The sequence below is a fragment of the Coregonus clupeaformis genome, chromosome 11 (assembly GCF_020615455.1).
Source record: "Coregonus clupeaformis isolate EN_2021a chromosome 11, ASM2061545v1, whole genome shotgun sequence".
Taxonomy (NCBI): Eukaryota; Metazoa; Chordata; class Actinopteri; order Salmoniformes; family Salmonidae; genus Coregonus; species Coregonus clupeaformis.
In genome coordinates, this window is record NC_059202.1 from 22,308,446 (window position 1) to 22,332,957 (window position 24,512).

The following is a 24,512-nucleotide window of genomic DNA, read 5'->3' on the forward strand; positions in this document are numbered from 1 at the left end:
TGCATTGTGTTGCATTAAAAGGGATAATGTGCTATATAAATAAAGCTTGATTTGATTTGATCTGAGGTCATGACATGAGGAAAACCACAGGGCAAATGTACACATCTTTTATCACGGATACATCGTAATGCTTGGTTAGTGGATCACAATCCTCTATAGCACCAGACTGATAGGAAGTATCCAAAGCTGTATCACTATCCACAGCTCTCATTAGTGGAACGACAGTATCAAAGATAATGTTAGAGGTTGTGATTACCGTAGTAGATCCTAAAGTCAACTCAGAATGGCAAACTATGGTTCAAACCAGTGTGACTGCCCTTTAGAGAGTTGACCCAGTAAAGGTAATGGAGGACGGGACATGTTTTGTCTTGTGGGAGCTCTACTCGGAGGATGAGTATTTGTCTGGGGTGTCGTCGGATCCACTTAAGAAGGTGGAAAACAAATGGCTGCAATATGTAATGCGCCAGATTGTGTTGCAGTGGCCCGGAGCGCACAGTCATTCATAAGGTCTTACAGCGGCAAATGCAGTACATTAATCAATATCAAAGGAGTGGAGCATAATGCTTTAGTGGGCAATAAAACATGTGACCATCAGGGATGGCGGCTGCTGCTCATAGAGAGCAGAATACCCAGAGGGCTGCGGGGAAAGCTCTGGGACCAGGGAGAAAGGGGATATACATTTCTCGTCCTGCTGAATGCCCCAGACATTATTTCTAGGCGCTCTACCTCTGTATCTTCAAACAGAAGGGGGAACTAACAAAGAGTCACTGACCAACAGCCAAAACAAAACAGGTGGGGTTTTGAAATACACGCATGGGGGTGTCCACTGAAGGTTGACTAGCATCAACTGGAACCTAAAAGACGCACACACTAAAAACTTGCCCAAGAAAAGGCAAACAAAAGAAAAACCCACACCAAACTTAAAGACAGGAAGCAAACCAAAAAGGTGGAGCAAAACAAGATCAGGGAAATCAGATAAAGGATTATTTGTCTAGAAATCAAAATAGGGCGAGTCAACTAAAGGTGTTAACCCTCCACATCTATCCAGACAACTGGAGCACTGGGCCAGCCACTCTTAAATAGCACCTGGGCCAAGAAGATCCAGGGATGCTACAAGAGGCCATGTCTGCCGTTGTGGAGGGCTTGTCTAGTGGCGACTGGGGACAGACCCCATAGAGAGACATCGTAGAAGTCACTGCTTAATTAGCCATTGTTGATTAAATAATATGTCAACCTTTAATGATCTGTCATGCGTCACACACCGTGACGACAGAGTATGACGTCAATCCCATTCAGTACCTCTTACTGAATCGTTAGGTTACTTGGTAGTACTGACAATATGACAAATGAGGTTGTCATTGTATAGAGCAGGGGTATTCAACTCTTACACTACGAGGTCAGGAGCCTGCTGGTTTTCTGTTTTACCTGATAATTAATTGCACCCACCTGGTGTGCCAGGTCTAAATCAGCCCGATTAGATGGGAACAATGAAAACAAGCAGTGGAACTGGCTTCGAGGTCCAGAGTCTGAGGCCGACCAAATGGAACCCAAAGGAAGTTGTTCGCCACTAAATAAACTCAGCAAAAAAGAAACGTCCCTTTTTCAGGACCCTGTCTTTCAAAGATTATTCGTAAAAATCCAAATAACTTCACAGATCTTCATTGTAAAGGGTTTAAACTCTGTTTCCCATGCTTGTACAATGAACCATAAACAATTAATGAACATGCACCTGTGGAACGGTCGTTAAGACACTAACAGCTTACAGGCGGTAGGCAATTAAGGTCACAGTTATGAAAACTTAGGACACTCAAGATGCCTTTCTACTGACTCTGAAAAACACCAAAAGAAAGATGCCCAGGGTCCCTACTCATCTGCGTGAACGTGCCTTAGGCATGCTGCAAGGAGGCATGAGGACTGCAGATGTGGCCAGGGCAATAAATTGCAATGTCCGTACTGTGAGACGCCTAAGCGCTACAGGGAGAAAGGACGGACAGCTGATCATCCTCGCAGTGGCAGACCATGTGTAACAACACCTGCACAGTATCGGTACATCCCAACATCACACCTGCGGGACAGGTACAGGATGGCAATAACAACTGCCCAAGTTACACCAGGAACGCACAATCCCTCCATCAGTGCTCAGACTGTCTGCAATAGGCTGAGAGAGGCTGGACTGAGGGCTTGTATGCCTGTTGTAAGGCAGGTCCTCACCAGACATCACTGGCAACAACGTCGCCTAAGGGCACAAACCCACAGTCGCTGGACCAGACAGGACTGGCAAAAAAGTCCTCTTCACTAACGAGTCGCGGTTTTGTCTCACCAGGAGTGATGGTCGGATTCGCGTTTATCGTCGAAGGAATGAGCGTTACGCCGTGGCCAGTACTCTGGAGCGGGATCGATTTGGAGGTGGAGGGTCCGTCATGGTCTGGGGCGGTGTGTCACAGCATCATCGGACTGAGCTTGTTGTCTTTGCAGGCAATCTCAACGCTGTGCGTTACAGGGAAGACATCCTCCTCCCTCATGCGGTACCCTTTCTGCAGGCTCCTCCTTACATGAACCTCCAGCATGACAATGCTCCCAGCCATACTGCTCGTTCTGTGCGTGATTTCCTGCAAGACAGGAATGTCAGTGTTCTGCCATGGCCAGCAAAGAGCCCGGATCTCAATCCCATTGAGCACATCTGGGACCTGTTGGATCGGAGGGTGAGGGCTAGGGCCATTCCCCCCAGAAATGTCCGGGAACTTGCAGCTGCCTTGGTGGAAGAGTGGGGTAACATCTCACAGCAAGAACTGGCAAATCTGGTGCAGTCCATGAGGAGGAGATGCACTGCAGTACTTAATGCAGCTGGTGGCCACACCAGATACTGACTGTTACTTTTGATTTTGACCCCCCCCTTTGTTCAGGGACACACTATTCAATTTCTGTTAGTCACATGTCTGTGGAACTTGTTCAGTTTATGTCTCAGTTGTTGAATCTTGTTATGTTCATACAAATATTTACACATGTTAAGTTTGCTGAAAATAAACGCAGTTGACAGTGAGAGCACGTTTCTTTTTTTGCTGAGTTTACATGGTATACATTTGAATAAGCTTAATATACATCAGCTAATAATTGAAGGTGAGACTGTGACAATCCCACTCCCACTTGTAGCCGGCCTCATCTCTCCCATCAACCTCATTTCATCAATAGCAAGTGAAGGTATTGTACAGTCAATGGGCCTTCTCTGCAATCTGAGGCTTCGTCCCAAGGCTTCAGTAGTTTTGTATGTCAGGCCTGGTGAAAGAGAGAAGAGAAGGGTGGGGGAATGAGAGAGGCTGCACAAGTGTCTCTCCTCTCAGTGAGGAGCTTTCTGACAGCTTGGATGCAGCAGTCCATGAGTCAGACGGGTCACATCCACATCAAAGCTTGGTACCTTCAAAGTGGGCATCCTCCGGCAGGCGTCCTACCTTCCTGTAATCAAATGTTTGAAATATGTACAACAATGTAGGTCATTTTTCTGTGGGTTAGGTTTTGTTGAGATAATTCAATTGTATCTTCATACACACTACACTCTTACAAACACACGTTTAGATTTGTTCTACAAACAGTTGTTACTGAAGTGGTACCCTGTAAGGTACCGCCACATTGACAAAGCCATTTGTTCCTTGATAATAGCAGAAGTGAACCACTACCATAGAGCACTTAAACTGGTACAACACTTCCACTCACGGGTAGTCAAAATAAACGACATGAAAGCCACGCCTCCACTAAGCCACGCCTCCAATATAATTTCACAGCGTGCCTTGTCTTTGAGTGAATTGTAGTTATCACCCATGACTGTATTTGTTAGTACACACAATGTTTTTGGATTTGTTCATTTTCAATCCTGTGGCCTAAACCAATTTAGTTCCTACAGTAGGTGAATGTTATCATTAAAATTAAACTCTTTATGACAATACATTACATAAGGCCTTATTTTGAGGCTCAGTTTTAGCCTAATACAGTAGGCTGAAACTCATGGTTTATCGGCCACATCAGGCCTGCAAGCAGGCAAAATTTCTTTAACTTTCCAGATTTCCTGCTTATTCCCTCCCGTTTCCAGGAGTCTTCCAACCAGGATTTCTGGAAAACCTGCGAAAGTTACCCACATTTTGCAACCTTACCTGCAAGTCACATTATGTTGGCTTGAAAGTGATGTATAATTCTAATTAGAATCGAGCCAGAGTTAAGATATCCAACAGTTGGAATGTTTATTCACCCGCAACCTTCATTCAGAATGACATGTTGGGAAATATGATGATGGTACAAATATACCTTTTAAGTGTACCACCACAGTGACAAAGCCGTTAGTTCCTTTTAAGTGCAAAAATTAATGGTGGGTATTGAGGGTGTTACATTTCCCAGCAAGAAAACCAAAAATGTCACTCAAACAGAAGGGGGAACTAACAAAGAGTCACTGACCAACAGCCAAAACAAAACAGGTGGGGTTTTGAAAGACACGCATGGGGGTGTCCACTGAAGGTTGACTAGCATCAACTGGAACCTAAAAGACACCCACTATGAGCACACACTAAACTTGCCCAAGAAAAGGCAAACAAAAGAAAAACCCACGCCAAACTTAAAGACAGGAAGCAAACCAAAAAGGTGGAGCAAAACAAGATCAGGGAAATCAGATAAAGGATTATTTGTCTAGAAATCAAAATAGGGCGAGTCAACTAAAGGTGTTAACCCTCCACATCTATCCAGACAACTGGAGCACTGGGCCAGCCCCTCTTAAATAGCACCTGGGCCAGCACAGGTGAAACACCTTCCCACTAACAAGATGACAACCAGCACAGGTGTAACACATACCAATCGGTGTGCCTTACGTGCTAATAAGCTATACGTGCTAAAAGACAAACCTCAAAACATAAATGGAAAAACTAAAATCTGTAACAGGGTACGCAAAATAAGTTTGTACCCTGGGAAACAGAAATGTACCTTTTATATTCATAATATTGGGTACAAAAATGTACCATTATACTACATTATTCACACATGTACCCTAAAAGGTAGCGAACAGTACCAAGTGAGAGCATTATGTAGTACCTCTGAAGGTACATTATGTGTATATTGATATTTTTGTACCCCCAGGAACAATACTGTACCGTAACCGTAACCGTACCCCTATTTCTAGGAGTGTATGGAGGACGGTTCCGCATGACGTGCTGCATCTCAGTAGGCTCATTATGCTACAAAGCATAATCACTGGTTGTAAAACACAAATATCACTTTTAGAACATTACCTTGATGACGAAAATGGAACTGGGAGAAAGAGCTGCTATCGCTTTATGCAATGTTGCTCATATCAATTTGTGTGTGTGGTGTGTGCCTATAAATTGATCTGGGTGCAAATGTGTGTGCAATCCAAAGCAATAACCATCAAGCCCATATGAAAGCCACCAGATGACTGTTTGATTCAAGTAACAGCCAAAGATCACTACGATTCACTGGTGCAGCACAGAATTGTATGTACCGAATGATATACAGTGCCTTCAGAAAGTATTCACACCACTTGACTTTTTCCACATTTTGTTGTGTTACAGCCTGAATTTAAAATTGATTAAATTGAGATGTTGTGTCACTGATCAACACACAATACCCCATAATGTCAAAGTGGAATTATGTTTTTAGAAATGTTAACAAATTAATGAAAGATGAAAAGCTGAGTCAATAAGTATTCAACCTTTTTGCTATGGCAAGCCTAAATACGCCTAAATAAGTTCAGGATTAAAAATGTGCTTAACAAGTCACATAAATTGCAAGGACTCACTCTGTACCCGACGCATACAATTATCTGTATGATCAGTCTAGCAGTGAATTTCAAGCACAGTTTCAATCACCAAGACCAGGGAGGTTTTCCAATGGTTCAAAAGAAGTGAACCTATTGGTAGATTTAAAAAATAAAAGAAGCAGACATTGAATATCCTTTTGAGCATATATTAAATTATTAATTACACTTTGGAGGGTGTATCAATACACCCAGTCACTACAAAAGATACAGGCATCCTTCCTAACTCAGTTGCCAGTGAGGAAGGAAACCGCTCAGGGATTTCACCATGAGCCCTAAACAGTTACAGAGTTTAATGGCTGTGATAGGAGATAACTGAGAATTGATCAACAACATTGTAGTTACTCCACAATACTAACATAAATGACAGAGTGAAAAGAAGGAAGATTGTACAAAATAAAAATATTCCAAAACATGCATCCTTTTTGCAATAAGGCACTAAAGTAATACTGCAAAGAATGTTGCAAAGCGATTAACTTTTTGTCCTGAATACAAAGCATTATGTTTGGTGCCAATCCAATTCAACACATCACTGAGTACCACTCTTCATATTTTCAAGCATGATGGTGGGTCAGGCTTCCCCCCAAAATAAAAATAAATAAAAAAACATATAAAATAATGTATCTTTTGTCTCTCTGTGTTTCAAAATTTTGCTTCAATTCGCAAGAGTGTATCTCACCAGAGAAAGCATCCGAGCGAGAGAAACAGCGCCCCTCTGTCTCTGTATATGTAGCCCATCTATCTGATGCTGTCTGGTCAAAAATAGTATGACATTGTTGCTGCCTGTAGCATTGAATGCAAGGGAAGCAAGCAAGCATTTGGCCTCTCTTGATAATTTTTTAAATAAAATAATAGCCAATCAGCATTGAGCTAAACTGGGTGAGCTCAACTGTGAATGGTCCTGGCGCACCCAAAAAATGTGTAAAGGGAAGCCGGTTTGCATTTGGCTTCACACCAATCACATCACATCAAAATGTCATTGACAGAAAAAACGTTGTGTTGTTGTCCTCCGGTGGCTAGCTAGCGTAGCTAAAATTGTATTTTTCTTAAATTAGCCGTGGATGGAGATAGGGATTTGGACTTGTGGTTTTACCAATTTCTCCATACTGGCCAATGATTATAACAGTGATTCTGATCCAACCATAAATTCATACATTGTGCCCTTGGGACTGAGAGAATGGAAGTTCAATATGTAGTTAGATGTAGTAGGCTAATTTTAACTAGCTGACTCATCGTTGCCCATGAAAGGAAGTTAGGCTAGCTAGCAAGCATTTTAGCCTGGTAGCCGAGGACAACAAAGACTAAAAGGGTGTACTGTATGACAGAGTCATAGACTGTTTCGGCAACATGAAAGAGAGGAGGATGGCAATGGCAACATGTGTTTTCTATTTGCATGCACACGTACACACAGACACAGAAATCAGAACCATGGACAGCCACATCATATTTAGCTTACGTTGATTGGACTAAATTGTTTTTGGTATGTTTTAGTTGTCACTGTATTAGACTAAGCAGAGGTGATTTGATGATGTTGAAATGTTGAAGTTGAAATGGTGCTGGAATAGTGGAGGCAGCTCCTGTTTTCTTTGTGACTTGTGGTCACTCTCTGTGGTTTTAAATCAATAGTTGTTTAGTAGTCTGAAAATGACGGAAACATTATCTTGCTTGACCATGCGGTAGGTCATGTAACTGTTTGTTACATGCAACATGCTTTGTGGACTTCACCGGACAGAGGTTGCTCTCTGGTATTGTGATGAAACAAAGGTGTGGTTGAATTTATTCTGCCACTGTGTCTTCTTATTGTCTCAGCTTTAGGCCTACATATCACGGTGGCAAGGCATATGAACTAACAGGTTACAGAACAAACAACGCAATTATCACAAAACATCGGTAGATATGGCATTTTTTCCCTGGCTTGGCTTCCTCAGTGATTTTACCCACGTACCACTATTGCTTGTCATCGGCAAGGAATAGGGAGTTTTTTAAATAAAAAGAAACGGTATAGAGCTAAACACAGGCAAAATCCTAGAGGAAAACTTGGTTTGTTCTGCTTTTACCTTTCAGCAGGACAATTACCTAAAACACAAGGCCAAATATACACTGGAGTAGCTTACCAAGACGACATTGAATGTTCCTGAGTGGCCTAATTACAGTTTTGACTTAAATCGGCTTGAAAATCTATGGCAAGGCTTGAAAATGGCTGTCTAGCAATGATTAACAACCAACTTAACAAAGCTTGAAGAATTTTTAAAGAATAATAGGCAAATATTGGACAATCCAGGTGTGCAAAGCTCTTAGAGACTTACCCACAAAGACTCACAGCTGTAATCACTGGCAAGTTGATTGTAACGTGTTGACTCATGGGGTTGAATACTTCTCTAATCAAGATATATTAGTGTTATATTTTCCATAAATACATTTCTCTTCCACTTTGACAGAGTATTTTGTGTAGATCGTTGACAAAACATGACAAGTCAATCCATTTTAATCCCAACAAACAAATGTGGAAAAAGTCAACTGGTGTGAATACTCTCTGAAAGCACTGTAAAACTGCTTTTTTAATGGAACATAAGGTAGATAGGTTTACCTCAATATCAATAGAGTAAGTGTCACGGTTTCGGCCGAGGCTGCTCCTCCTCCTTGCTCGGGCAGGCTTCGGCGGTCGTCGTCCCCGGAGTACTAGCTGCCACCGTTGTATGTTTCGATGTTCGTTTGGTTTTGTCTAGTTGTTGTACACCTGTTCCCTGTTAGTGTGATTATGTACCCTTTATATGTTCCATTAGTTTGTCATGTGTTGTGTGTAATTGTTTTCACCTGTCGTTTGGTGCAGTGCTGTTTGCCAGTCGCTCATTTTGTACCGTCGCACTGTTGTTTTGTGCGCAGTCGGTTTTGGAGTGTTTTACGCACTGTGGCGTATTGTTCGCCTCCGGGTTGGTTAGACCCGTTTTGTTATTTTGGTTTATGCTAGTATAGTCTGGTTTGACTTAGCTCCTGTGTCCTGCATTTGATTCACACCACATCCGCATCAGAGTTCGCGACAGAATTACACACCTTAAGATGGAATCAGCAGGAGCAACAGCAGCACCTGAGTCGCTGGAGGAGCACGTCCGCGGCCAGGATGACCAGATCCGACAACTGGGGACCGCTCTGCAGGACGTCATCAACACCCTGCACCGATGGGAGTCCAGAGGGGTACCCACACCCCCACCTACCTTACCACCACCATCGGTCGGTCCGCCCGTCCCAGGCCCGGAACCCAGTGGGATTCGGCTCTCGCTCCCGAGGGCGTATGACGGCACAGCTGCCGGGTGTCAGGGGTTCCTCCTGCAGGTGGAGCTCTACCTGGCCACTGTACACCCGGTGCCCTCGGGACACGAGAGCGTTTCCGCCCTCATCTCCTGTCTCACGGGCAAGGCGTGGGAATGTGCCAACGCCGAGGGGAGGAGGATAGACGCCACCACCATCTCCTACGCGGAGTTCTCCCGTCGCTTCAAGGCCGTGTTCGACCATCCACCTGAGGGCAAAGCGGCGGGGGAGCGTCTATACTACCTCCGACAGGGGAGGAGGAGCGCACAGGCGTTCGCACTGGAGTTCCGGACTCTAGCGGCAGATGCAGGGTGGAATGAACGGGCCCTCATCGATCATTTTCGATGTAGCCTACGGGAGGACGTTCAGCGTGAGTTGGCCTGCAGGGACACCAATTTCACCTTCGACCAGTTGGTCGACATGTCCATCCGTCTGGACACCCTGCTGGCCACCCGTGGACGTCCCGAGTGTGGTCCGTCCATTCCATCCTCCAGCACCTCCGAGCCGAGCCCTATGGAGCTCGGGGGTGCTGGCGCTAGAGAGAGGAGGGCACACAATTGCGGCCGTGGAGGGCACACTGCGGCCAGGTGCTGGGGAGGGTCTCCAGGAGGAGGGGACAACAGGCCACGCACTGGGGAGCATTCCCAGGTGAGTAGACGCCCCACTTACCCAGAGCTCTCTGTTGTGCACTTTTGTATACCTGTTAGTTTTCCACAGGTTGCACCTCATTCCCAGCATAAGGCGCTAGTAGATTCAGGCGCAGCTGGGAATTTTGTTGATCGGAAGTTTTGTTTAGATTTAGGGATTCCCCTCCTGCCTGTTGACGATCCTTTTCCCGTTCATGCTTTAGATAGCCGCCCGTTGGGGTCGGGGTTGATTAGGGAAGTCACAGCACCACTTAGGATGTGTACGCAGGGGGTCATGAGGAGACTATTCAGCTATATCTGATCGACTCCCCTGCGTACCCGGTGGTGCTGGGAATTCCCTGGTTAAGTACCCATAACCCTGCCATTTCGTGGCAACAGAGAGCTCTCAAGGAGTGGTCTGCTCAGTGTGAGGGGCGATGTCTGGGTGTTTCCGTGGGGGCGACCTCGGTGGAAAGTCCAAACCAAGTGCCCGCATTGCACATTCCACATGAATATGGGGATTTGGCACTTGTGTTCAGTAAAGCGAGGGCGACGCAGCTGCCTCCTCACAGACAGGGGGATTGTGCGATAGACCTCCAGGCAGGAGCAGCGCTCCCACGGAGCCACGTGTATCCCTTGTCTCAAGAGGAGAGAAAGGCTATGGAGACTTACATAGCCGAATCCTTGAGACAGGGATACATACGGCCCTCCACTTCCCCTGCGTCCTCGAGCTTCTTTTTTGTGAAGAAAAAAGATGGAGGGTTGCGCCCGTGCATTGATTACCGTGGTATCAATCAGATTACTGTGAAGTACAGTTATCCACTCCCTCTGATTGTGACCATGACGGAGTCATTGCACGGAGCGCGGTTTTTCACAAAACTGGATCTCAGGAGCGCGTATAACTTGGTGCGCATTAGGGAGGGCGACGAATGGAAAACAGCATTTAGTACAACTTCGGGTCATTACGAGTATCTCGTCATGCCATACGGGTTGATGAATGCTCCGTCAGTCTTCCAATCCTTCGTGGATGAGATCTTCCGGGATATGCAGGGGCAAGGGGTGGTCGTGTACATTGATGACATTCTAGTGTACTCTTCTACCCGAGCTGAGCATGTAGCCCTAGTGCGTCGTGTATTGAGGAGGCTGTTGGAGCACGACCTGTATGTCAAGGCAGAGAAATGTCTGTTTTTCCAGGAGTCGATCTCCTTTTTGGGTTATCGGTTGTCCGCGTCAGGGGTGAAGATGGAGGTGGACCGTGTGTCAGCCGTGCGTAATTGGCAAACCCCAACCACTGTTAAAGAGGTGCAGCAGTTCTTGGGCTTTGCGAATTACTACCGGAGGTTTATCCTGGGTTTTGGACAGGTGGCAGCTCCCATAACGTCCCTTCTGAAGGGTGGTCCGGTGCGTCTGCAGTGGACAGCTGAGGCGGACAGGGCTTTTGGGAAACTGAAGGACCCGTTTACTTCGGCTCCGGTGCTGGCGCATCCGGATCCCGCCTTACCCTTTCAGGTTGAGGTGGACGCGTCAGAGGCCGGTATAGGGGCCGTTCTCTCTCAACGGTCCGGCACGCCACCTAAACTCCGCCCCTGTGCTTTCTACTCTAAAAAGCTCAGCCCGGCGGAGCGAAATTATGACGTCGGGGACAGGGAGCTGTTAGCTGTGGTACAGGCCCTTAAGGTGTGGAGGCATTGGCTTGAGGGGGCTCAACACCCTTTCCTCATTTTGACTGACCATCGGAACCTGGAGTACATCCGGGCAGCTAGGAGACTGAACCCTCGCCAGGCTCGGTGGAACATGTTTCTAGCCAGGTTCGTATTTAAGATCACGTACATCCCTGGGTCCCAGAACAGTAAGGCAGACGCTCTGTTCCGGCGGTATGACACAGAGGAGAGGTTCGTTGAGCCTACTCCCATACTACCGGCGTCTTGTCTAGTGGCACCGGTTGTGTGGGAGGTCGATGCTGAAATCGAGCGGGCGTTGCGTGCCGACCCTAGCCCTCCACAGTGTCCTGTGGGTCGGACGTACGTTCCGCTCGAGGTTCGAGATCGACTCATTTACTGGGCTCACACGTCACCCTCCTCTGGACATCCGGGTATTGGCCGGACAGTGCACTGTCTTAGCACTAAGTACTGGTGGCCAACGTTAGCCAGGGATGTGAGGGTTTATGTCTCCTCCTGCTCGGTGTGCGCCCAGTGTAAGGCGCCCAGACACTTGCCCAGTTACAACCCCTGCCCGTTCCACAACGACCCTGGTCCCACCTCTCGGTGGATTTTGTGACAGACCTTCCCCCCTCTCAGGGGAATACCACCATCCTGGTCGTTGTGGACCGGTTCTCTAAGGCCTGTCGTCTCCTCCCTATGTCGGGTCTTCCTACTGCCCTACAGACCGCTGAGGCACTATTTACCCACGTCTTCCGGCATTACGGTGTACCCGAGGATATAGTGTCTGATCGAGGCCCCCAGTTCACCTCCCGAGTCTGGAGAGCGTTCATGGAGCGTTTGGGGGTCTCGGTGAGCCTTACCTCGGGGTACCACCCGGAGAGCAATGGGCAGGTAGAACGAGTGAACCAGGATGTGGGTAGGTTTCTGAGGTCGTATTGCCAGGACCGGCCGGAGGAGTGGGCTAGGTACATTCCCTGGGCAGAGATGGCCCAAAACTCTCTCCGACACTCCTCCACCAACCTAACCCCTTTCCAATGTGTGTTAGGGTACCAGCCGGTTCTGGCACCATGGCAGCAGAGCCAGATCGAGGCCCCTGCGGTGGATGAGTGGGTGAGGCGCTCGGAGGAGACGTGGAACGCTGCACACGTCCATCTGCAGCGGGCCATCCGTCGACACAAGGCGAGCGCCGATCTCCACCGCAGTGAGGGGCCGGTGTACGCACCTGGAGATCGAGTCTGGCTCTCGACCAGAAACCTGCCCCTCCGCCTGCCCTGCCGGAAGCTGGGTCGGCGGTTTGTGGGGCCTTTTAAAGTCCTGAGAAGATTGAACGAGGTGTGTTATAGGTTACAACTGCCTATTGAGTATAAGAATATTAACCCCTCGTTCCATGTGTCTCTTCTCAGGCCGGTGGTAGCTGGTCCACTCCAGGAAGGTGAGATAGGAGAGACTCCTCCGCCCCCACTGGACATCGAGGGGGCTCCGGCGTACACCGTTGGGTCCATCTTGGACTCGAGACGTCGGATGGGGGGTCTCCAGTATCTCGTGGAGTGGAAGGGGTACGGCCAGGAGGAACGGTGCTGGGTGCCGCGGAGGAACATCCTAGACCCGTCTCTCCTGTCGGAGTTCCACCGGGGGCACCCCGCGCGCCCGGCTCCGCGTCCTCCTGGTCGTCCCCGAGGCTGGGGTCGGCGCACGGCTGGAGCCGCGCGTCAAGGGGGGGGTACTGTCACGGTTTCGGCCGAGGCTGCTCCTCCTCCTTGCTCGGGCAGGCTTCGGCGGTCGTCGTCCCCGGAGTACTAGCTGCCACCGTTGTATGTTTCGATGTTCGTTTGGTTTTGTCTAGTTGTTGTACACCTGTTCCCTGTTAGTGTGATTATGTACCCTTTATATGTTCCATTAGTTTGTCATGTGTTGTGTGTAATTGTTTTCACCTGTCGTTTGGTGCAGTGCTGTTTGCCAGTCGCTCATTTTGTACCGTCGCACTGTTGTTTTGTGCGCAGTCGGTTTTGGAGTGTTTTACGCACTGTGGCGTATTGTTCGCCTCCGGGTTGGTTAGACCCGTTTTGTTATTTTGGTTTATGCTAGTATAGTCTGGTTTGACTTAGCTCCTGTGTCCTGCATTTGATTCACACCACATCCGCATCAGAGTTCGCGACAGTAAGGAGATGCAGCAAAGCTTGAGAGAGCAGGGGCTTGGCAACAGGCACCTTGAACAACACTAGGTTACTAGGGCTATACAGGCGAGGCAATCAATAGTGCTCTCAGGAGGGAGGTGTCTACAACACGCTGCTGAAGCCTTAAAACCAGCCCGCATGTCATGACTTCCTCCGAAGCTGCCTCCTCTCCTGGTTCGGGCAGGCTTCGGCGTTCGTCATCACCGGCCTTCTAGCCACTGCCGCTCCTCATCTCATCATTCCATTTGTTTTGTCTTGTCAATTACACACACCTGGTTCATATTGCCCTCATTAGTACGTGTTTAAGTGTTCCCTCTGCCCCGTTGTCCTTGTGGGTGATTGTTCATTGTGAGGATTAGTAGCTCGGTTGAGCTCAGTATTTTGTATTGCCGGTGTATTTTCCCAGTGTGCATGTTTGTTCCAGTGCGCCTGTTTTGCGCACTGGACTGGTTACGTTGGATTACGGAATAAACTCTGTATACTGTGATTTACCCTCCTGCGCCTGACTCCTTCAAATCACGCATCACACCCATAACCCATCCGCAACCGCTATATGTGATAAAGGTCTGCACCCGACCCAGGCCCGCAAATATAGCAAATATAGAAAATGTGCTGTACAGTCAGAGATGGCAGAATGATTTTTTGACAGGCCTATGTTTCTGCTTATAATTTCCGACATTTTGTTAGGCTATTTGTGAGTCAACTTGTCTATAATTAGATAGGTATGCATGCAGCTTCTCTTCTCTCATTACTTGTTGCCCTAGAAGACTAAATAAACTCTTGCTCACCAGAATAATGTCATACATTGATAGAATGAATGCTTTAATCTAGCTGACGTTGGTAAAGTTTGTTCTCTTCCTATTTCATATCTGCTTCTCTCACACAGCAAATACGTTTAGGGACCGGGTAGAAAATGCAATAACAAAGAAAAAAAATCTGGAAAGATGTTCCATGCAAAATGTCCAAATGACATCAGTTTGACTAGTTTTAAGGAAATTAAAAGCCGGTAAAACGACCCAACATGTTTTTGATAAGATTTCAGTTCAGTTTGGATGCATATTTTATGTGGTTGAAATACTATCAGCTTTTATGACGCTGATAAAGATAGCACCTTTATAGACGGTCCCTAACCACGCATTCATTCTCTCAAGATGCTGAAATAAATAAATCATATTTCTCCACTCCTGTTCGTGAGTTAAAATGTACATTTGGTGCATAATTTTACTGCAACAAATGCTTAATATTATATTAGGCTATGTGAGAGGTTATAGACTTACTGTCAGTGTCCAGATTTCAGTTAGTCTACTATTCCATTTAGGTTAACCCATCTGAACAGTACAGTTCCCTTGATGTGCCATTTGGAGTCCCCGTCTTGTGACTGTCTAATTTGTATAGCGCCTCACAATCATAGTGCTATCATCCTCTTTTAACACTTCACCAAATCTTTCCCAAACATTAGACTACTGTTCTGGCCCTCCCTTCTATAACATTAGACTACTGTTCTAACCCTCCCTTCTATAACATTAGACTACTGTTCTGGCCCTCCCTTCTATAACATTACACTACTTTTCTGGCCCTCCCTTCTATAACATTAGACTACTGTTCTGACCCTCCCTTCTATAACATTAGACTACTGTTCTGACCCTCCCTTGTATAACATTAGACTACTGTTCTGGCCCTCCCTTCTATAACATTAGACTACTGTTCTGACCCTCCCTTCTATACCATTAGACTACTGTTCTGACCCTCCCTTCTATACCATTAGACTACTGTTCTGGCCCTCCCTTCTATAACATTAGACTACTGTTCTGGCCCTCCCTTCTATAACATTAGACTACTGTTCTAACCCTCCCTTCTATAACGTTAGACTACTGTTCTGACCCTCCCTTCTATAACATTAGACTACTGTTCTGACCCTCCCTTGTATAACGTTAGACTACTGTTCTGACCCTCCCTTCTATAACATTAGACTACTGTTCTGACCCTCCCTTGTATAACGTTAGACTACTGTTCTGACCCTCCCTTCTATAACATTAGACTACTGTTCTGGCCCTCCCTTCTATAACATTAGACTACTGTTCTGACCCTCCCTTGTATAACATTAGACTACTGTTCTGACCCTCCCTTCTATAACATTAGACTACTGTTCTGGCCCTCCCTTCTATAACATTAGACTACTGTTCTGGCCCTCCCTTCTATAACATTAGACTACTGTTCTAACCCTCCCTTCTATATCATTAGACTACTGTTCTGACCCTCCCTTCTATAACATTAGACTACTGTTCTGGCACTCCCTTCTATAACATTAGACTACTGTTCTGGCCCTCCCTTCTATAGCATTAGACTACTGTTCTGGCCCTCCCTTCTATAACATTAGACTACTGTTCTAACCCTCCCTTCTATAACATTAGACTACTGTTCTGGCCCTCCCTTCTATAACATTACACTACTGTTCTGAACCTCCCTTCTATAACATTAGACTACTGTTCTAACCCTCCCTTCTATAACATTAGACTACTGTTCTGACCCTCCCTTCTATCACATTAGACTACTGTTCTGGCCCTCCCTTCTATAACATTAGACTACTGTTCTGACCCTCCCTTCTATAACATTAGACTACTGTTCTGGCCCTCCCTTCTATAACATTAGACTACTGTTCTGGCCCTCCCTTCTATAACAATACACTACTGTTCTGACCCACCCTTCTATAACATTAGACTACTGTTCTAACCCTCCCTTCTATAACTTTAGACTACTGTTCTGGCCCTTCCTTCTATAACATTAGACTACTGTTCTGACCCTCCCTTCTATAACATTAGACTACTGTTCTGACCCTCCCTTCTATAACATTAGACTACTGTTCTGACCCTCCCTTCTATAACATTAGACTACTGTTCTGACCCTCCCTTCTATAACATTAGACTACTGTTCTGACCCTCCCTTCTATAACATTACGCTACTGTTCTGACCCTCCCTTCTATAACATTACACTACCGTTCTGACCCTCCCTTCTATAACATTAGACTACTGTTCTGACCCTCCCTTCTATAACATTACGCTACTGTTCTAACCCTCCCTTCTATAACATTACACTACTGTTATGGCCCTCCCTTCTATAACATTACACTACTGTTCTGGCCCTCCCTTCTATAACATTAGACTACTGTTCTGGCCCTCCCTTCTATAACATTAGACTACTGTTCTGGCCCTCCCTTCTATAACATTAGACTACTGTTCTGGCCCTCCCTTCTATAACATTACACTACTGTTCTGGCCCTCCCTTCTATAACATTAGACTACTGTTCTGACCCTCCCTTCTATAACATTAGACTACTGTTCTGACCCTCCCTTCTATAACAATAGACTACTGTTCTGACCCTCCCTTCTATAACATTAGACTACTGTTCTGGCCCTACCTTCTATAACATTAGACTACTGTTCTGGCCCTCCCTTCTATAACATTAGACTACTGTTCTGACCCTCCCTTCTATAACATTAGACTACTGTTCTGGCCCTCCCTTCTATAACATTAGACTACTGTTCTGACCCTCCCTTCTATAACATTAGACTACTGTTCTGGCCCTCCCTTCTATAACATTAGACTACTGTTCTGACCCTCCCTTCTATAACATTAGACTACTGTTCTGGCCCTCCCTTCTATAACATTAGACTACTGTTCTGACCCTCCCTTCTATAACATTAGACTACTGTTCTGACCCTCCCTTCTATTTATTTTAAACTCTCCATTTTGCAGCTTTTCTTATTAATTAAACTCAGACATTGCCCTTTTTGCCTCAGTGGATCAACGTTAACTTTTTCTGCCCACGTTTCCAAAAGCATTTGTCAGTTGGTGTGTATTTGGCATGCTACAGTTAGGCCCAATAGGTTAGGCTACATGCTAACGCCAGATACCAATAGGTTAGGCTACATGCTAACGCCAGATACCAATAGGTTAGGCTACATGCAAACGCCAGATACCAATAGGTTAGGCTACATGCTAACACCAGATACCAATAGGTTAGGCTACATGCTAACGCCAGATACCAATAGGTTAGGCTACATGCTAACGCCAGATACCAATAGGTTAGGCTACATGCTAACGCCAGATACAAAGAATGAAAGAAAAACCTCCATGTAACCTATAGGTATGAACTGCACAAGAATTAGACATTTATGGATTTTTTATGCATTGTTTTGTCTTTATTCAACCCACCCGCCACCCACCCGCCTTTCATCCACACAATATTTCATGACCCTAAACCCGCCCGCCCCGCAGATATAACCGCAGGGACTGCGGGTTATGTGTCAACTTGCACATCACTAATGTGATAATGTCACGTTGTATAATGATAGAAGACAGGTGTAGGAATACGTAATAGGGTTTTTTATTTCTCTACCCAACATAAGGTACGTCATGAAAAAAATGACGGGGACCAAGCCCAAAACAAACACGTGTATATATAACACAGGGATGTAACCCAAACAAAAGAGCGAGGTGTAACCCTCTAAATAATACACGGGACGAGACCCGTAATAACAAGTGCACAACTACACGTTATGTAAACTGTAATGCAATGTACAGTAACACGTAGCACGAACGCAACAGGGCACAGGTACTCACGAGACCAACGGGACAATAATCGACAAGGACAATGGGGAACAGAGGGCACATATATACACATACTAATCAGGGGGAATGGGAACCAGGTGTCTGTAATGAGACAAGACAGTCCGGGGTTGGTGGTAATGAACCAGATCAGTGACGCCTAGAAGGCCGGTGACATAGACCTCCGGAGCTGGTGAACGGAATGAGCAGCAGTACCGGGGGGGATCCGTGACAGATAGTAATAATTCACACAGGATTTAAAGACAAAGGGATCTAAAAACAACTTATCGTTCTAGTGTCCAAATGTACTACAAAGTGTAAATAGGATAATTTGTCATAAAGTCAGTCTCATCCAAAACGGAGATTTGTGAGATGATACAAAAGAATTGTAAACCCTGATGAAGACAGCTCGTCTGTCCAAACGTTGGTTATTAGGTTATTCTATTATTGCATCTGACCTCCTAGAGTGTGAGACTCTCCTTTTCTTTTTCAAGTGTTCTACTCCGTCAGCCAGCACCTCGCCTAAATAGGTGTGCGTTTCTTTCGCCTCCATGGAAACAATTGTATGTCAGGGAATGAAGGGTACTGTAACAGTTTTCCAGGGTTGGATTTATTTTAATCCTGCCCACAGCTGGCAGCAGTCAAGTTATCTTAAATTCGGAGCGCAACTGCACACGACCCAATCTTAATGCTCATGGTCAATTTGGTTTGACATTCGATATCCCTATGGGGTCCATCAGTAAATTACACAATGTACATAGGACAATATTTTAAAAGGTCAATAGCTAAAACTTGACTTAAAAACCTCAAATCAACTATACATTTTAGAAATTCATATAAAAATATTGAAAGCATCTAAAATATGTGCAACATGAAAACATTGTCCCATTTACATTCTGTAATTTATTGACAGGCTGTCCAAAGAGACAGGCTATCCAAAACCAAACCAACTTTGCCACGGTTGAGCACCAGCCAGCTGAAGCTAATTGGCGAAATAATTTCACTAACTCTTCCAAACCTGCGAACACACACATGAAAACCACACCCCGAAACCAACTCACGTTTGAATTCAGTCGGACGCTAGCATTTCTTAATGAACCAAATCTAAAACGAGTCCAAATCAAGAAATGCAGTCTCCCTTTAAGCTATAAACTGCACCTGTTGGAAAACTATGACTCACGTAAAAAAAATAGTGTCAGTATGGGAGAGTTCTAAGTTGAACTAAAGGGTTAGTTGAGCCTCCCCCTGTTTCTAGGAAACCATACACAACATGATCCAAGTGACCAAATATTTAGGAAGAGGCCATCATTTCATGGAGTCTTGTGAAAGAAGAAACCACAAGGAAAAATTGTCAAAAAAAGTATTTTCACAAAGTAGATATTTATAAGATAGTTTTATACATAAGTTGGGGTCTCTATAAGCTTCAATATGAGGTCCTAAACTTTGCATGAAAGTGCATCCTTGTAGCTGTGTGGGCTAATGTAGTACAAATGTTTGCCGTGGGAAAAGTTGAGCCAATGGCCATGGGGTAAGTTGAGCCAATGGCCATGGGGTAAGTTGAGCCAATGGCCATGGGGTAAGTTGAGCCGATGGCCATGGGGTAAGTTGAGCCGATGGCCATGGGTTAAGTTGAGCCAATGGCCATGGGTTAAGTTGAGCCAATGGCCATGGGTTAAGTTGAGCCAATGGCCATGGGGTAAGTTGAGCCAATGGCCATGGGGTAAGTTGAGCCAATGGCCATGGGGTAAGTTGAGCCAATGGCCATGGGGTAAGTTGAGCCAATGGCCATGGGGTAAGTTGAGCCAATGGCCATGGGGTAAGTTGAGCCAATGGCCATGGGGTAAGTTAAGCCAATGGCCACCATACCCATACCCCATTTAGTCTGTTTTATGCATAATATGCATAGTATTTTTGCAATGTGTCATGCATATGAACTTAATATAGCACATTTTTATTGTTACAAACCAGACATCTTCATGGCCAGGGTATACAAATGTAAAACAAGCAAAGGTCTGCCCACCTTGATGTTCTTGAGAGAGCAACCAAGGAAGTAAGAGAAGGGAAGAAGTCTAGCAGAGCAGCAGCACGGGATGAAAACATCTACTGATTGACACTGAAGACGTACACTGACAAAAAGAAAACAAACATGTACCTGGGTGAAAGAGAGGCTATGATAGAGTAGCAGAGGAACACAAGGTCTTATCTGATGACATGGAGTTTGAGCATAATAAACATATCAAGAATCTTGCGGACCAGTTTCATTGGTTTAGTGGCCTCAAATGCAGAAAACTTGCCTACGAATTGCCATATCGAAACAACATCCCTATCCCAGACAACTGGTGAGGAAATGGAAGGGTAAGTGATATTGTGATGTTCATACTGATACTGTAAAATTGCACATCCATTGTTTATTTAACTAGGATGATATACAGTGGGTATACAAATGGACATCATCCTCTTACAGCTCTATGCTCACTCTACCTAGTTGTATATAATGCTCACTCTACCTAGTTTTATATAATGCTCACTCTACCTAGTTTTATATAATGCTCACTCTACCTAGTTTTATATAATGCTCACTCTACCTAGTTTTATATAATGCTCACTCTACCTAGTTTTATATAATGCTCACTCTACCTAGTTGTATATAATGCTCACTCTACCTAGTTTTATATAATGCTCACTCTACCTAGTTTTATATAATGCTCACTCTACCTAGTTTTATATAATGCTCACTCTACCTAGTTTTATATAATGCTCACTCTACCTAGTTTTATATAATGCTCACTCTACCTAGTTGTATATAATGCTCACTCTACCTAGTTTTATATAATGCTCACTCTACCTAGTTTTATATAATGCTCACTCTACCTAGTTTTATATAATGCTCACTCTACCTAGTTGTATATAATGCTCACTCTACCTAGTTTTATATAATGCTCACTCTACCTAGTTGTATTAACTCTGCTGTTTGTATTCTGTCTCTAAATGGTGTCTATCAATAGCAGCACCATACAAGTTAAATTCTGTGCAAATGTACTTGGCCAATAAAGGTGATTCCGATATTTAACAGAGATATCTATATCTGAATGTAGGCATGCATTTAAGCTATACAATATACCACACACCCAATCCATGAATTAAACTTTGACCTACCAGCACCAGCACCAACTGTCACAGGATACCACCACCCGCTTACCTCATGCTGTGTTTTCAGAACTGTTATGTTGACATGAAATCAGATTCTTTCCAGGGATACACAGCATCCTGAAATATACTGTATGTAGATATCTTAGAAAGAATACTATATTTCCATTGACGTAGTGATACTGAATGTAAAAAGAATGGCTCAGCTTACCCCACTCTCCCCTATAAGTATGGATGGTGCACCTCCTGACGGGTCAGTGGTGCAGTTGGCAAGGTCTGAGATATCTCCCTGGTCATCCCCAAAGCCAACACCTCCTTTGGCCGCCATTCCTTCCAGTTCTCTGCTGCCAATGACTGGAACAAATTGCAAAAATCTGTGAAGCTGGAGACACTTATCTCCCTCACTAACTTTAAGCGTCAGTTGTCAGAGCAGCTTACCGATCACTGCACCTGTACACAGCCCATCTGAAATTAGCCCGCCCAACTACCTCATCCCTATATTGTTATTTATTTTGCTCATTTGTACCCCAGTATCTCTATTTGCACATCATCTCTTGCACATCTATCATTCCAGTGTTAATACGAATTGTAATTATTTTGCACTATAGCCTATTTATTGCCTTACCTCCATAACTTGCTACATTTGCACACACTGTATATATATTTTTTTTTTTCTGTTGTATTTTTGACTTTGTTTTGTTTTACCCCATATGTAACTCTGTGTTGTTGTTTTTATCGCACTGCTTTGCTTTATCTTGGCCAGGTCGCAGTTGTAAATGAGAACTTGTTCTCAACTGGCTTACCTGGTTAAATAAAGGTGAAATAAAAATAAAATAAAAAAAAAGGTCTGAGATTAACTGAAAAAAGTGGGGGGAAAAACGGGTTGAATTATACAAATACTGTAGGTTACCTCTGCTTGGGAACAATTTACATTGAATTGGGAATGCTCAACACCATCAATTGAGCATATTTTTGGAAAACTTGCCAAATGCATCAACCTTTACTGTGGGTAAGACAACTTTTGTGTGTGCAGTGTACATAGGGCTTACTTCCACCATTCCTAGGCATCATTTTAACACACAAAGCAAACCAGTGATAATTGCGCAAGTAGAAAGTGAGGGAGAGGTGTGGAGGATGTATGTTAGGTGCTGCGAGCCTGCTATATTTGCGCTCTGAGTGCCTCTGCAGGGCCGGGAGTCATGAAATCACACAGGCAGGTCACAGAACACAGATTACATGCTAACAGCAGCCAGATTACACCACGGAAACACTCAAGCTGTGAAGCTATCTTTGCCGCCCTGCCGTTCTTCCCGTACAGAGAGCTCCTCCGCCAACCCGGCTTCTCCATCACACGTCCCCCTCTGCCGCCTCTTAGTTATCCCACTTTGCTAATCCATTCTTTCTGCTTCCGGCTACGCTTTGGAAAGGAAGAAGAAATAGCTAATGTAACATGTTTCAAGATACGCAGTAACTATATTAACTATAGACCCATGTTAGCACTGAATTCGGACAGAAATGTCCACTAGACCGTGTGGGCTTATATAACATCAGAGGGGTACAGTACAGCAGATGACAGTTGGGCGCTGGCATTACCGCAGTTGGAAAATAAACCACCGAGCGCCTCGTCTATAATAGCATCTCCATGTTGCTGAGCTCCTGATTCAGAGAAGCAGAGGAACCTATGGGACTTCATCATCAGCAGTGAAATGAGCCTGTGAGCTCTGTGACCGCATCACTTTCATCATCTTTGTCATCCATCTATCCCTACTTCCTACAGCGTGAACGCGGGCTGATCAACCTTTTTAATTACAATGAAACACACATCCAAGTTGGAGCAAGATAATACAATCACATTCAAATATTGGACATGACAAACCTAATACGTTTTTCTACATATGACACCTAATTATTTTCCCAGCCTAACGTGTGGAAGAATCTTAACCCTTATAGCCGTGATGCACAGTGCCCATGGAATGAGAGACGTGCCTTTTGTGCTGGTGAATCTCCTATTTAGAAAAGTTAACAAATACGAATGCCCCCCATTTCATTTAAATTGATTAAAAACCTAGCATAGCCTTCCCTCAATGAAGGCTGTTTTTTTTGTCCTGCCCAATGCATTCGCCAAATAGCAGCCTATCACTAAATGGTTTGGCTCATGAGACTGCTTTGTAATAAATATGAATCACCAAAGTTTTATTAAAATATTACGTTTGGGAGCAGCAAAACAGTGAGCAAATGTGATTTGTAAGATCCTTCCATGATGTTTATAAAACATATTTGGGAGCAGTATAACCATGAGTGGACATTCCCCCTTTCTCTTTATATTGGATCTTTATCCAGCTCCTGTGAAAAGTTTGGATGTGCGTAAAAGCCTCCATAGTCTACCTTAATATTATATGCCCAAGGGGAGCAATTATCGTGTAACTGTATTTAAACATAGCCCATTCAAAACAAGTTGTTTCATTTTTATTCGAATTTTACTAGCAATAGTGAATTTAATGTTTGGCATGTCCATGGCTCAGACATGGCAGACATAATCCAATTTATATAGTCCTAGACTCATCGAGAACCAGGCTTCCCTAAACGGGAATGTCCATGGCACAAAATCAGCTAAAAAAAGGGTGGGAACCCGATGTCAATCAGTGATGCCTCCCAACACGTCAAACCAATCAAATGCCTTGCTTGGGCGGAGGCGCTCACTAGATTAGTGTCATAGTTGCAACAGTGCTTGAGAATGGCTGTGAAATCGCAGATTTTAAAACCCCATCAAAATATGTTGATGTATGCTGTGTTTGTGGTGAACCGTATGCCTGGAACAGTGACAAACATAACCTTTTGCAAGGTAAATTGTCTTTATTGAGACCAGACCACACACAGGCTTTATAAGAGATAATGATTTGACACCTGGCAGGTTATACCCAAGCTTCCAGAACTTCCAAATAAACCTGTTGCACAAAATTGGACTATGAGGAACAAGTTGTGGATCAGCAACCACAAACTGAACTTACACCGTGAGAAGAACAAACTGTCCGCTCGTTTGGATCGCAGACAGAGGCACAAACGTTGACAGTTGATTTCAGCTGTAGTGCTGAGACCTTAGAAGGGAAATTGTTATCTTAAATGCCAAAGTTAGAGAAGTAATGAAGGAAAGAGGAAAGAAGACATACTCACAAAAACAAATTG